Here is a 13056-nt window from a genome sequence, read left to right as displayed (position 1 = left end):
AGGTACTATTTGGTTATTTCTGCCCCTGCATAACTGGACTGCAAGAATTTGTTGAACATAGCAGCCTAACCCTTTAGGGAAGTGGTGCCTTAAGTCTGGAGACCCTTTCAAACTTGTTTCTCCTTTGAGCATTTGTCATCTGATCCCACAAGACCATTAGCAGAAATTGCCCTTTGTACATTTTCAGCTTTTTCTTGTTATTAGTCTTTCTTTCAGTATATTTGTTACTATGCACAGAAAGACAAGAGAACAGATCTCTTGGATCTTGTAGAACAGGGATTAGTGAGTGTTTTGTGTGGCAAAATTTAGTCTGCGACTTGCTCTTGCTATATCATGATTGGCAGCAGGGTTGTTAGAGAGGCGGTCTGACACTCCACCTTCTTCTCTTTTCATTGGAGGTTACAAATGTGCACCAGGAAGAACTTAGTAGCTGTGAACAGACACATTGTCTTAGTCCAGTTTCTATGGTTTTTATTACATAGTTACATGTTTTGTAGTTAGCTGTTTCTATGGCATTTTCTCTTCAATTCCTCAAACTAAATATGCCTAAAAGCAAATTTATGCTGTTTCTTCCCCCAAATTGGCCATTAACTCTGAAATAGCAGCCACTGTCCATTTTTTAGATCATTCAATGGAATCATTCTTAACACCTCCTTTTCTCATGTCACACAATACCTGATTTTTTTAAATCCCATACATTTTACTTCCTAAATATCCTGCAATTATTCCTACTTCTCTTCCTCTCAGTCATCACCTCACTCATCCAAAGTGTTACGACCTCCTTATGGGAACAGCCTTACTAATGGGTTACCTGTTTCCACTCCAAACCGTTCATCTCATGACTACCAGAGTGATCGTTGGGAAATACAAATATGATTGTGTCACCACTTGCTTAATGCTTGTTAAAGATTTCCCATGTGCTGTGAGCTGAATACAGAACTTATGATGTTCTCAATTTCCTGCACCAGTGGGATTTCCCCCATCTTTTTTTTTTCTTATCTCACATCCTTGATCTTTGCTCAGAAGTCATGCTTTTTCACCCCACTGCTTTGTCTATCAGACTAGACCCCCTTCCTAAAATTCTCTGCCTTCTCTGCAGGCCAAAGTCAGACTCACCTTTTAGTGTTAATGTAAACATCACTTTTTCATTGAACCTGACTCACCTGATTAGGTTGAATTCTATTGTTATAGGAAATCTTAGCACTAGTGAGTCTCCTATGTTATTTATATATTTTTGTATTAGTCATCACTTTCTATCTCTTCCACTGCACTGAGACTCCCATCAAGGAAGTATTCTTGCAGGTTTTTCTATACAATTTTCTCCCCCAGTACCTGGTACTGTGCCTAAATCTTTGAGTTGTTGCCATTCAATTGCCAAATTGTGTCTGACTTCTCAACCCCATGGAGCACGCCAGTCTCCCTGTCCCTCACTGTCTTCTGGAATTTGCACTCACTAAATAGGAGAACTAATAAATAAATGTAAACACTTCTCACATGAATATGATCTACAATACAATGGAAATAAACTTACAAGCACTTTATTGAAGCTTCAGGAGAGAAAAACCCTGAGAGCTTTCCAGAAAGCAAAGAGTAATAAATAAAAAATACTTTCACTAAATTAATAAAATATAAGATGATTAAGCACCATGTTGTCTTTATTTGCTCTCTTATTCATGCTATTTTGTTTCAAAAATATGAACATAGTTTTAATAGCTTCCTTCTGGGATACAGTTCCCCATTTTTTCCAGTAAGACTTTAATCTCTGAATTTTGAAGTCTCCTAAAATGAGATTTTCAAGGAAAGATCATTCTGATTTTACAAGATTCTTCTCTATAGGTCATTTATTACCTATAACCATAAGCCATAATGATGTCATTTCTTTGTTTTCACCTAGTTCAATCTGTCTAATCATCTTTCTTATCCCACTGCCTCGTTTCTTTGTTTCCTTTGTTCACTATTTATAGTAGAAAATACATTTTACATTGACACACAGTATCCATTTTTAATAAATAATTATGGATGAATATAAATATATGCTCAGCATATAACCTGAGAAACATAGAACAAAATACTACATGATTTTAAAAAACCCTGCATGAATATATGTGCATGTGTGTGTGCTCAGTTGCTTCAATCATGTCCTACTCTTTGCTACCCTGTGGACTATAGCCTGCCAAACTCCTCTGTCCATGGAATTTTCCAGGCAAGATTCCTGGAGTGGGTTGCATAGCTTTCTCCAGAGGACATATGTATATAATACATACACACACATGTATGTGCTGATAATGGCACATAGGCTTATGAGTCTATCAGTAATTTATAAAGACTGTTGAGCTGATGCTTTTATTCTGTTTTGGTCATTAATGATGAAAGAAGAGAAAATGTAATAAATAGAAATTTAATGTAAATTCATTAAAAGAAATATATTCTATAAGACAGATAATGGACAATGTAGAATCTTTTTTTAATATAAATTTATTAATTTTAATTGGAGGCTAATTACTTTGAAGTATTTAATGTAAGGAAGAACATTTGTCATTACGTTATGGTTGGTGTAGCATACAGCATTACATAGTTTCTAACTTGTAGGCTGGTAATCCTTCTTTCATTAGGTGGGTGAAAGAGGAAAAAAGTATACTTTAAAGTATGTAAATTAAGATGTTAGCTTTTCTAAATGGAGGAATATATGGTGAAAGTGAGACTTAAGAAATAAAGTTTACATTAGTTTTTTTCCTAGGGGTAATTAAAAATTAAATGTTTGGCATTATGGCTTTGTATATTTAGTGTAAAATGAAGCCTAATCCTTTTTAAATTGATGTGAATATGATTTTTGCATAGATGTTTACATAGTTTCATTATAATTATCCTGAGTAAAACTTAACAGTATTTCAGTTAACAAAAAAATAGAATTTATAATTTTTAATGAGATAAAATATGGATTCTTCCTTTTCATATGACATGCTCAATTTGGTGATCCACGTTTAAATAATTGCAGTGCTTATGAAAAACTTTGTCCTATTCCTTTAACTTCTTTGTGAGCAGGAAGAGATGGCTTTTCTTTGTATATCCAGTGCTCGGTTTGGTTGCTGTGGACCTGTATTTATAAATTGTAGGAAGTCAGTAAAGACCAAAGCATTATATGTGAAGCATATTGATTTTTGTGAATCTGTGGAAGGAATGGTGGGTCATTCTAAAGTACATATTTATGGATTTTAAGATGGGCTTCCCTAGTAGCTCAGATGGTAAAGAATCTGCCTGTGATGTGGCAGACCTGGGTTCAATCCCTGGGTTTGGAAGAGCCACTGGAGAAAGGAAAGGCTACCCACTCCAATATTCTGGCCTGGAGAATTCCATGGACTGTATAGTCCAGGGAGTCTCAAGGAGTCGTACATGATGGAGCAACTTTCACTTTCATGGATTTTTAAGTAATATTAAATTAAGATTAAGGGTAGATATGGAGCACCTTTAAAATGTTGCATTTTAAAATTACATCTTTTGATCTCAATTAAAAAAGACAGGGGGAAAGAAAAGAAAAGTAAAAAACCTCCAGGAACTGATAGTTTCAGTGTTACATTTCTTCAAGGAGCAGTAAGTCCAGTTTAGTTCAGTTCAGTTCAGTCGCTCAGTCGTGTCCGACTCTGCGACCTCATGAATTGCAGCACACCAGGCCTCCCTGTCCATCACCAACTCCAGGAGTTCACTGAGACTCACGTCCATCGAGTCAGTGATGCCATCCAGCCATCTCATCCTCTGTCATCCCCTTCTTCCTCCTGCCCCCAATCCCTCCCAGCATCAGAGTCTTTTCCAATGAGTCAACTCTTCGCATGAGGTGGCCAAAGTACTGGAGTTTCAGCTTTAGCATCATTCCTTCCAAAGAAATCCCAGGGCTGATCTCCTTCAGAATAGACTGGTTGGATCTCCTTGCAATCCAAGGGACTCTCAAGAGTCTTCTCCAACACCACAGTTCAAAAGCATCAATTCTTCGGCACTCAGCCTTCTTCACAGTCCAACTCTCACATCCATACATGACCACAGGAAGTCCAGGGAAATATAATTCAGGAGATGGACAAAGGTACAAAGTTATCCACATCATTTAATGATTAAGCTAAACATTTATTCTAAAATACTCAGAGCACAAACTATGAATTGATGTTCTCACATTTTAGTTTATAAAACCCTAATACTTTGAGATGCTCTATCAAAAGCAAGAAATTTAGCAGATATATTTGGTTTAATCTATTTGCAGAGATTTGCAATCAACATTAACTCATTAAAGGAACCTGAAAAATCCTTTACTAAATAAAATATACTTAATTCAGAGTTACCAAATATATTTGACTGCAGACCCCTGTGTCTGGTTCACATCTACTGCCAATTTGGCTTTTCAAGAAACATGTATTGAGATACAAAAGTGTAGCCTAAGAGAACTTTAAAAAGATAGACATAAAAATCGTATAGTAATGAATTGCCAAACTCCAATCACAGTGCATTTACATTAAGGACAACAGCAAAACAAAATACCAAACAAGCAAAAGGACAAATACTAAATATTTGTATTTAGTATTTAGGACAAATACTAAATACAAATACAAATACCTCAAAGATAGAAAAGAGTAGAATGATACTAATTTCTCATGCATGTCTTTATTATTTGCCTTGTAATAATTGCATATTACTCTTTTTTGGAATTGAAAATATTAGAACTGCACAAAAATTACCATCAGGTAAGGTTTATCCAAGGAATGTAGGTATGACTTATAATAGGCATATGTCAATAACATAAGTTATTGTAATGAATTTGACATAATATCTTACAGATGTGATATATTCAATATATCCAAAAATAAAATAGCTTATATTCCTCTCCTCCTGCAGAATTTTCCCTACTATTTCTTTTCTTATGCCTTCATTATCTGTTGCCTTTATCCCTTGATATCTATAAATCATTTTGAAAATATACAAATATTGGTTGAAAAGCAAACAGAACATTGTATTGCTCATGAGCTACATGTCATGCAGTCAGCCTTTATCCTTATTGATTATGGAAGTATTGAATGATATGAAATCTCAAGGGCATTTCTCTGTTTCTCGTGCATGTTGTTGTTTTTGTTGTTTAGTTGCTAAGTGCTGTCAGACACTTCTGCAACCCCATACAGTGTATGTAGCCTGATAGCTTCTCTGTCCATGGGATTTCTCAGGCAAGAATACTGGAGTGGGTTGCCATTTCCTCCTCCAGGGGATCTTCTCGACCCAGGGTTTGAACACCCTCATCTCCTCCATTGCTGGCAGATTCTTTACCATTGAACCACTTGGGAAGGTAGTAATCAAGTTCTGTGTTGGTATTTAAGACATATTTGATTAGTTGGCATTTTGTCCTCTACTCTGCATAGTTTAGATGCATGGTTGAAAAAACAAAATAAAACTTGTCAAAGTCCATACTATAAAACTCCTCAAAAGATTTTTTTCTGTGACAGTGATCTTGAAAATAGTGTCACAAATCAATATTCATGTAAAACTAAATTGCATTAAGGCAGAAATAACTATGTGAAGGATTTTTGAAATTCCAGTTTAAGCTCAGTATTGTGAGTATTGACCAAAATTATGAAAAGCACATAAATACAATATCGTAAAGTTTAAAAATAAAATAAAATTAAATTAAAAAAAAGAAAAGCACATAAATATGTGTATGGCAAGAATTATTTGCTTCTCAAAATGAATTGAGTTTCTAAAACTGGGTATAGTTAATCTTCATGAGATAGAAAATTCATAAGTTATATAAAATTAAATGTTTATTTAAATGATAGCAGTGAACGTGAGTTAATAAGTAAAACATAAAAAGAAAATTGTTTTTCAAAATATTATAATTTTAATATTTAAATCTTAAAATATTGCCATATAATGATGTACTTAGTAGTTACCTAAGTCAGTGAATTTTATAAATAGATACACATATAATATACATTATACAGTCTTTATATAATTACAATAGGAGTTCTTTTATTTAAGCAATCTCAATGATAAGTAGTGCTTTTTTACAACAAGTCGCTAGCCTGATATTGACAGTTTGACCTAGAAATAAAGTGTAATCTTTTTTTTTTCCCCTTCCTGCATTGCCAAGAATTAGTTGTTAGTTTCTGTAAATGACGACAGTGAACCCTCCAAAGGTCAACTGATATCAGCCTGGCTATCTTTCTAAATAAAGATTATAGGTTTACCTTGCAAATTGCCTAACTCTTCTTTTGGAGACCTCTGTGTTTCCCCATGTTTTTACTTCCCTTCCCAGGTCAGATTTATGGGGTGGAGAAAAGACTGGACATGGTTACAGGGACTCATTAATCCACGAGTGGCTTTCTGCCGCTGACAAATCTGTTAGCACATCCACAGCAAAGAGAACAGGCAGGCTGTTTTCTCTTTCTCCACGGTTCTTGACTCTCCTGGTAATAGTACATTTACATTTCTCACAAGTGGAGAAGGCTTTTTAACACCTTTGTAGATTTACTGGATTCTTATATTTGAGTCTTTTTTGTGCTTCTTTTTCTTTTGTCCTCGGATTGTCATATAAATAACAGAATTACTTATGAATTTATTGACAGTTATTTGTCAGGCATTTCACAGAACATTAGCTTACTTAATTCTCAGAATAACCAAAGGAAGAAGTTGATATTATTACATTTGCTTTTCAGTTGAGGAATATGAAGTTTAAAAAGTTTAAGTAGTTTTCCTAAGTTAGTATTGATCAGTTCAGTTCAGTTCAGTTCAGTCGCTCAGTCGTGTCCGACTCTCCATGACCCCATGAACCACAGCACGTCAGGCCTCCCTGTCCATCACCAACTCCCAGAGTCCACCCAAACCCATGTGCATTGAGTCAGTGATGCCATCCAACCATCTCATCCTCTGTCATCCCCTTCTCCTCCTGCCCTCAATCTTTCCCAGCATCGGGGTCTTTTCAAATGAGTCAGCTCTTCGCATCAGGTAGACAAAGTATTGGAGTTTCAGCTTCAGCATCAGTCCTTCCAGTGAATATTCAGGACGGATCTCCTTTAGAATGGACTGGTTGGATCTCCTTGCAGTCCAAGGGACTCTCAACAGTCTTCTCCAACACCACAGTTCAAAAGCATCAATTCTTCAGTGCTCAGCTTTCTCTGTTGTCCAACTCTCACACCATACATGAGCACTGGAAAAACCATAGCCTTGAGTAGATGGACCTTTGTTGGCAAAGTAATGTCTCTGCTTTTCAATGTGCTGTCTAGGTTGGTTATAGCGTTCCTTCCAAGGACTAAGTGTTTTTTAATTTCATGGCTGCAGTCACCATTTGCAGTGATTTTGGAGCCCCCCAAAATAAAGGCAGCCACTGTTTCCACTGTTTCCCCAATGTATTTGAAGTGATGGGACCAGATGCCATGATCTTAGTTTTCTGAATGTTGAGCTTTAAGCCAACATTTTCACTCTCCTCTTTCACTTTCAACAAGAGGCTTTTTAGTTCCTCTTCACTTTCTACCCTAAAGGGTGGTGTCATCTGCATATCTGAAGTTATTGATATTTCTTCCAGCAATCTTGATTCCAGCTTGTGCTTCATCCAGCCCAACGTTTCTCATGATGTACTCTGCATATAAGTTAAATAAGGAGGGTGACAATATACAGTCTTGATGTACTCCTTTTCCTATTTGGAACCAGTCTGTTGTTCCATGTCTAGTTCTAACTGTTGCTTCCTGACCTGTATATAGGTTTCTCAAGAGCCAGGTCAGGTGGTCTGTTAGTCCCATCACTTGAAGAATTTTCCAATTTATTGTTATCCACACAGTCAAAGGCTTTGGCATAGTCAATAAAGAAGAAATAGATGTTTTTCTGAAACTCTCTTGCTTTTTCAATGATTCATCAGATGTTGACAATTTGATCTCTAGATCCCTCTGCCTTTTCTAAAGCCAGCTTAAACATCTGGAAATTCATGGTTCACGTGTTGCTTAAGCCTGGCTTGGAGAATTTAAGCATTACTTTACTAGCATGTGAGATGAGTGCAATTGTGTGGTAGTTTGAGTATTCTTTGGCATTGCCTTTCTTTGGGATTAGAATGAAAACTGACCTTTTCCAGTCCTGTGGCCACTGCTGAGTTTTCCAAATTTGCTGGCATATCGAGTGCAGTATTTTCACAGCATTATCTTTTAGGATTTGAAATAGCTCAACTGGAATTTCATCACCTCCACTAGCTATGTTCATAGTGATGCTTCCTAAGGCCCACTTGACTTCACATTCCAGGATGTCTGGCTCTAGGTGAGTGATCACACCATCGTGGTTAGCTGGATTGTGAAGATCTTTTTTGTAGAGTTCTTCTGTGTATTCTTGCCACCTCTTCTTGATATCTTCTGCTTCTGTTAGGTCCATACCATTTCTGTCCTTTATTGAGCCCATCTTTGCATAAAGTGTTCTCTTGGTATCTCTAATTTTCTTGAAGAGATCTCTAGTCTTTCCCATTCTATTGTTTTCCTCTATTTCTTTGCATTAATCACTGAGGAAGGCTTTCTTATCTCTCCTTGCTATTCTTTGGAACTCTGCATTCAGATAGGTAAATCTTTCCTTTTCTTCTTTGCTTTTGGCTTCTCTTCTTTTCACAGCTATTTGTGAGGCCTCCTCAGACAGCCATTTTGCTTTTTTGCATTTCTTTTTCTTGGGGATGATCTTGATCCCTGTCTCCTGTACAATGTCGCGAACCTCCGTCATAGTTCATCAGGCACTCTATCTATCAGATCAAGTGTTGATCAAGTTGTGTATTGATCAAATTGTGAATAAATGTTTGATTATTACTTTATGATAGCATTTCCAGTGGTAATAGGGTTATAAAGTTGAGGTCAAACCATTCATTTAGATTTTAGAAACATTTTTTGTGTAGACTAAGGTGTCATGGATCTGCATGTCTAACATACAGCACATACCTGGCACTAGTAAACCATTGTTAAATAAGTCTTTATGAATGAACATGACTTACTTTTACAATATAGGTCACCCTTTTTCTATTATGAAACATTTTATTAAGATGTTATAGAACTTACTGGTTTTATAGAAATTATATTTAAATTAAAATTGATATGTATTTTTTAGTAGAGAAATTATAAGAAAATTATATTCGTTTACAGCTTTCCATTTCAGTCACTCAGTACAAATGAATCTGAGTAACTTCTATGCATATTAACTAAACAAAAAGGCAAATAGAACATGATGTGATATTGGTTTATTTTTAAATCTTAAATTGGAGCAATTTATTTAATTTCAAATGTTTCGGCAGGGCTTTTCAGGTTGTGCTAGTGGTAAAGGACACGACTGCCAATACGGAGACCTGGGTTCCATCCCTGGGTCGGGACAATTCCCCTGGGAGAGAGCATGGCAACCCACTTCCGTATTCTTGGAGAATCTCATGGACAGAGGAGATTTTCAGGCTACAAGCCATAGGGTCACAAAGAGTTCCACATGACTGAAGAGACAGTACGCACACATGGGATAATAAACAAAAATTTGGTTAGAGTTAGATATTCACTAAAATCAGCATTTAAGTGAGCTTTTTTGTCTTAAATTTATGGCCCAGTCATAAAACATTAAATTTGATCACTAGAAAATTTGAAGGTAAAAGAATGTTTACTATTATCCACCAGCTATGATTATCCTATTTCTATTTTCAATTCAGGATATAATTTAAGTAGTTTAACTCAAGCTTTGACTAATGGAAAAGATATATCTCTTTTTTAAGAAGACAAAATAGGATATTTCGATTATGAATGTGCTATATTTGAGCACATTCTTGGATTTACTTTATCACAAAATCTGTGCCCATCATTAAAATCACTTCTGGGTACAGATGAAAACTAATAATTAACTGAAATTCATCAATTATTATCAGGGAGAAAAGGTAGTTTTCATTTAATAATGTCTCAAAAGACATCTGTGAATGAAATACGATAACTCTGTATATTAAAATGGATTATAATCACTAAATAGCTTCAAATCCTTATGTACCACATTGTTGGAGAAGGCAATGGCAACCCACTCCAGTACTCTTGCCTGGAAAAACCATGGACAGAGGAGCCTGGTAGGCTACAGTCCATGGGGTCGGTAAGAGTCGGACACAACTGATTGACTTCACTTTCACTTTTCACTTTCATGCATTGGAGAAGGAAATGGCAACCCACTCCAGTGTTCTTGCCTGGAGAATCCCAGGGACGTGGGAGCCTGGTGGGCTGCCATCTATGGGGTCACACAGAGTCGGACACGACTGAAGTGACTTAGCAGCAGCAGCAGCAGTACATTGTAGCATTCACAGTGCTAGGAAAAAGAGCTAACATATAAGTAAATATTAGTGTTTATGCATAATGCAATTAAAGGGTATTTCAAAGCTAAAAAACTGTCTTAACAAGATTATATAATAAAGTAACAGCAAACTATGTATCTACCTGTCCTGAGTTTCCCATTTACATTCCCTCAACAAAAGTAGTTGAATTATTGTTTAGATAGGTAATCTATGTGAATATAAAAATATTTTTGTTTGTAGAGTAATATAAGAGAAGTAATAGAAGAGTATTATAAGTTTTCCTATTTCTTTAAACATTGCTAGTTCTATTGCCTATAACCAAAATAGTATGTAATAAGTTGTCAGATATGCTTAACATTCTCCACATGTTGCATATTGGTGCTCTACAGCTAGTATCAGACAGCGATGCTGTGTCCATATAATGTGATTAGACTGTCTCTGCTTCCCCCGCCCTCCCTTTTTGTTAAACTTCCCCATGTATTAGTATTTACTTTTGTAAAATAAAAACGTGCAACAAGTAATTTCAAAATACTTTTAAAATCTAATTTTGATAATTCTAGAAGAGATTTGAAAGATATTTGCTTAAATAGTATGAAGATCCTAACTCTGAAATTGATGTTAGCGCAAATTCTGCAAAATCCCCTTCTAAACTCTCTTCTACCCTTCAAGTAATGTGATTCTTTGCATAAATAACTACAGAACATAAGGAAAATAACAATTTTCAAAACTTAATGTGAAAATGAATTCCAACAATGAAGTTACGATTACAGTGTTTTGTAGGCAAATCTCTCTCTAATATTTGAGAGTAATTTGTTTTTTTTTATAAAAGATAAGCTGGATACTTTTATTATTATAATGGTTATATGAGTAACCTGATTGACTTGACTTAGTATTAATGCGTGCAAAGTTCACTAACAGTGACATGAATGGGATTTCAAGAAAAGCTTTTGATTGGAAATAATTGAAGTATAGCCAATTTAATTTAGTAATTTTTAATTATGCAATTTGCTTGCATATTACCCAAACAGAATGGGTTTCAATAAGTCAGTGCACTTCAAATTTCCCAAATTTTGTATTTATCATGTTAAACAGTATTAACTGAACAAATGCTGGAGTTGCAAAAGTAAATTACAGAGGAGAATAAAACCCAATTTACTTGTTTATAAGAACTTGAATATTTCAAAAGGTGGTGGGAAAGTCATTTGATTCTTTTGAGAAAGAAGTATTTAGCCTTGCTCCTAAGTTATATTAGCTTCCACCATTAAGGCAATGGTCAAATAAATACATTTGTGTGCTTTTTCTTTTCTTTAGTGAACTGTACTTAGTTTATATCTTAATAGGCTAAAGAGCTTGGTCATTTAAATGTAGGCAACAGAAAAAAAATATATGTTACATTCAGACTCTCATTCAGTAATTATTAGTGGACATCATTATGCTCTTGGAACTAATATAGGTGTTCAGGCAACATGAGTGAAGAAAGAACATGACTCTGTCCTAATAGACTGCATTCTTACAGAGGTTTATGGACAATCAGCATCAAACCCAACAAATGACTAAAACTTTTTTTAATTAAGCACAGTAAGAAAGACAAGGAGTGTATATGATGGTTAGGTTAGAAGTAAAGACTTGAAGGAAGTGAGGAAATACCCATGAAATACCTGGGCAATATGTTCCAGCCAGAGAGAGTTGTCCATGACAAGACCCTGAATCTGGGTGATGCCTGTCATGTTGGTCAGAAAGTGAGAATGCCAGTGTAGCTGGGGCAGAGCAAGCCACAGGGAGGAAACTAGTGAAACTACTAGAAAACTAGAAACCTAGTCTGAAAGGCATAGGGAGGGGTCAGATGGAGGACTAGGCTAGAGACAAATATCATTAGATCACAAAGATCATTAGAGTTTAGTCTTATATGGACTAGGGTTCCCTGTTCCAGGGGCTTAAGTAGAGAAATAACACGGCCTGACCCATGTTGTCATAGGCCAACTCTGGCTCATGTGCTGAGTATAAACTGTTGGGAAAATAAAGAATAAAAAAGTAAAGATATCTTAAAAGGCTGGACAAGGAATTTCTGTAGTTTAAACATTGAATAGCATATCTTCTTGGTCATCATAATCAAGCCATCTGTGCTTGTTCTGCATAGAAATTGGAAGGAAAATCTAGAAGTACACAGTGATTTCCTTTGACAGCTTTAGAGAGGTATAATTTACATGCCATAAAATTCATTCATGTTAAGTGTAGAATACAACCACGTTAATATATTTACAAATTTCTACAGTCATCACCACAAGTCTAGTTTTAGAACATTTTCATCATCTTATTCCCACCATTACTTCCAAGCAACCATTAATATGCTTTCTGTGTCTTTTCTGAACATTTCATGAAAACAGAATTATACAGTATATAGTCTTTTACATGTGACTTCTTTCACTCAGCATCTTTCCGTGGCTTATCATATTTTAACATGCATCAGTACTAGATTCCTTCTTATTTTATTGGTGATTTTTTAATGTTGCAAATCTCACTCCTCTCCAAGATTGCAGATATATGCATGTTTCATAGCCTCCTTTTTTTTTTTTTTTTTTTTTTAAGCTAGTAGCAGTACTATTTCTAATGCTATTTTAGCAATTCTACTTTGGGAAAACCTTGTAACATTTCTAGCTTCTCCCTTACTTTCATACCACCAATAGTTTTGTACAGATAATTGATGTACCTAAAGACTGCTTTTGAGAGTCACCTTGCCATGTTAACTCCTCAAGCCTTTCTTG

At 35.5% G+C, this 13056-nt stretch overlaps 1 protein-coding gene across 6 annotated transcripts in view; it reads left to right on the top strand.

Moving 5' to 3' along the window:
* Nucleotides 1-13056, top strand: part of KCNT2 (potassium sodium-activated channel subfamily T member 2) — a 428512-nt gene that overhangs the window by 197152 nt on the left and 218304 nt on the right. The gene's annotated exons all lie outside the window — the stretch shown is intronic.

The sequence above is a fragment of the Bubalus bubalis genome, chromosome 5 (genome assembly GCF_019923935.1).
Source record: "Bubalus bubalis isolate 160015118507 breed Murrah chromosome 5, NDDB_SH_1, whole genome shotgun sequence".
Classification (NCBI taxonomy): domain Eukaryota; kingdom Metazoa; phylum Chordata; class Mammalia; order Artiodactyla; family Bovidae; genus Bubalus; species Bubalus bubalis.
This window is presented reverse-complemented; position numbering and strand designations above follow the sequence as displayed.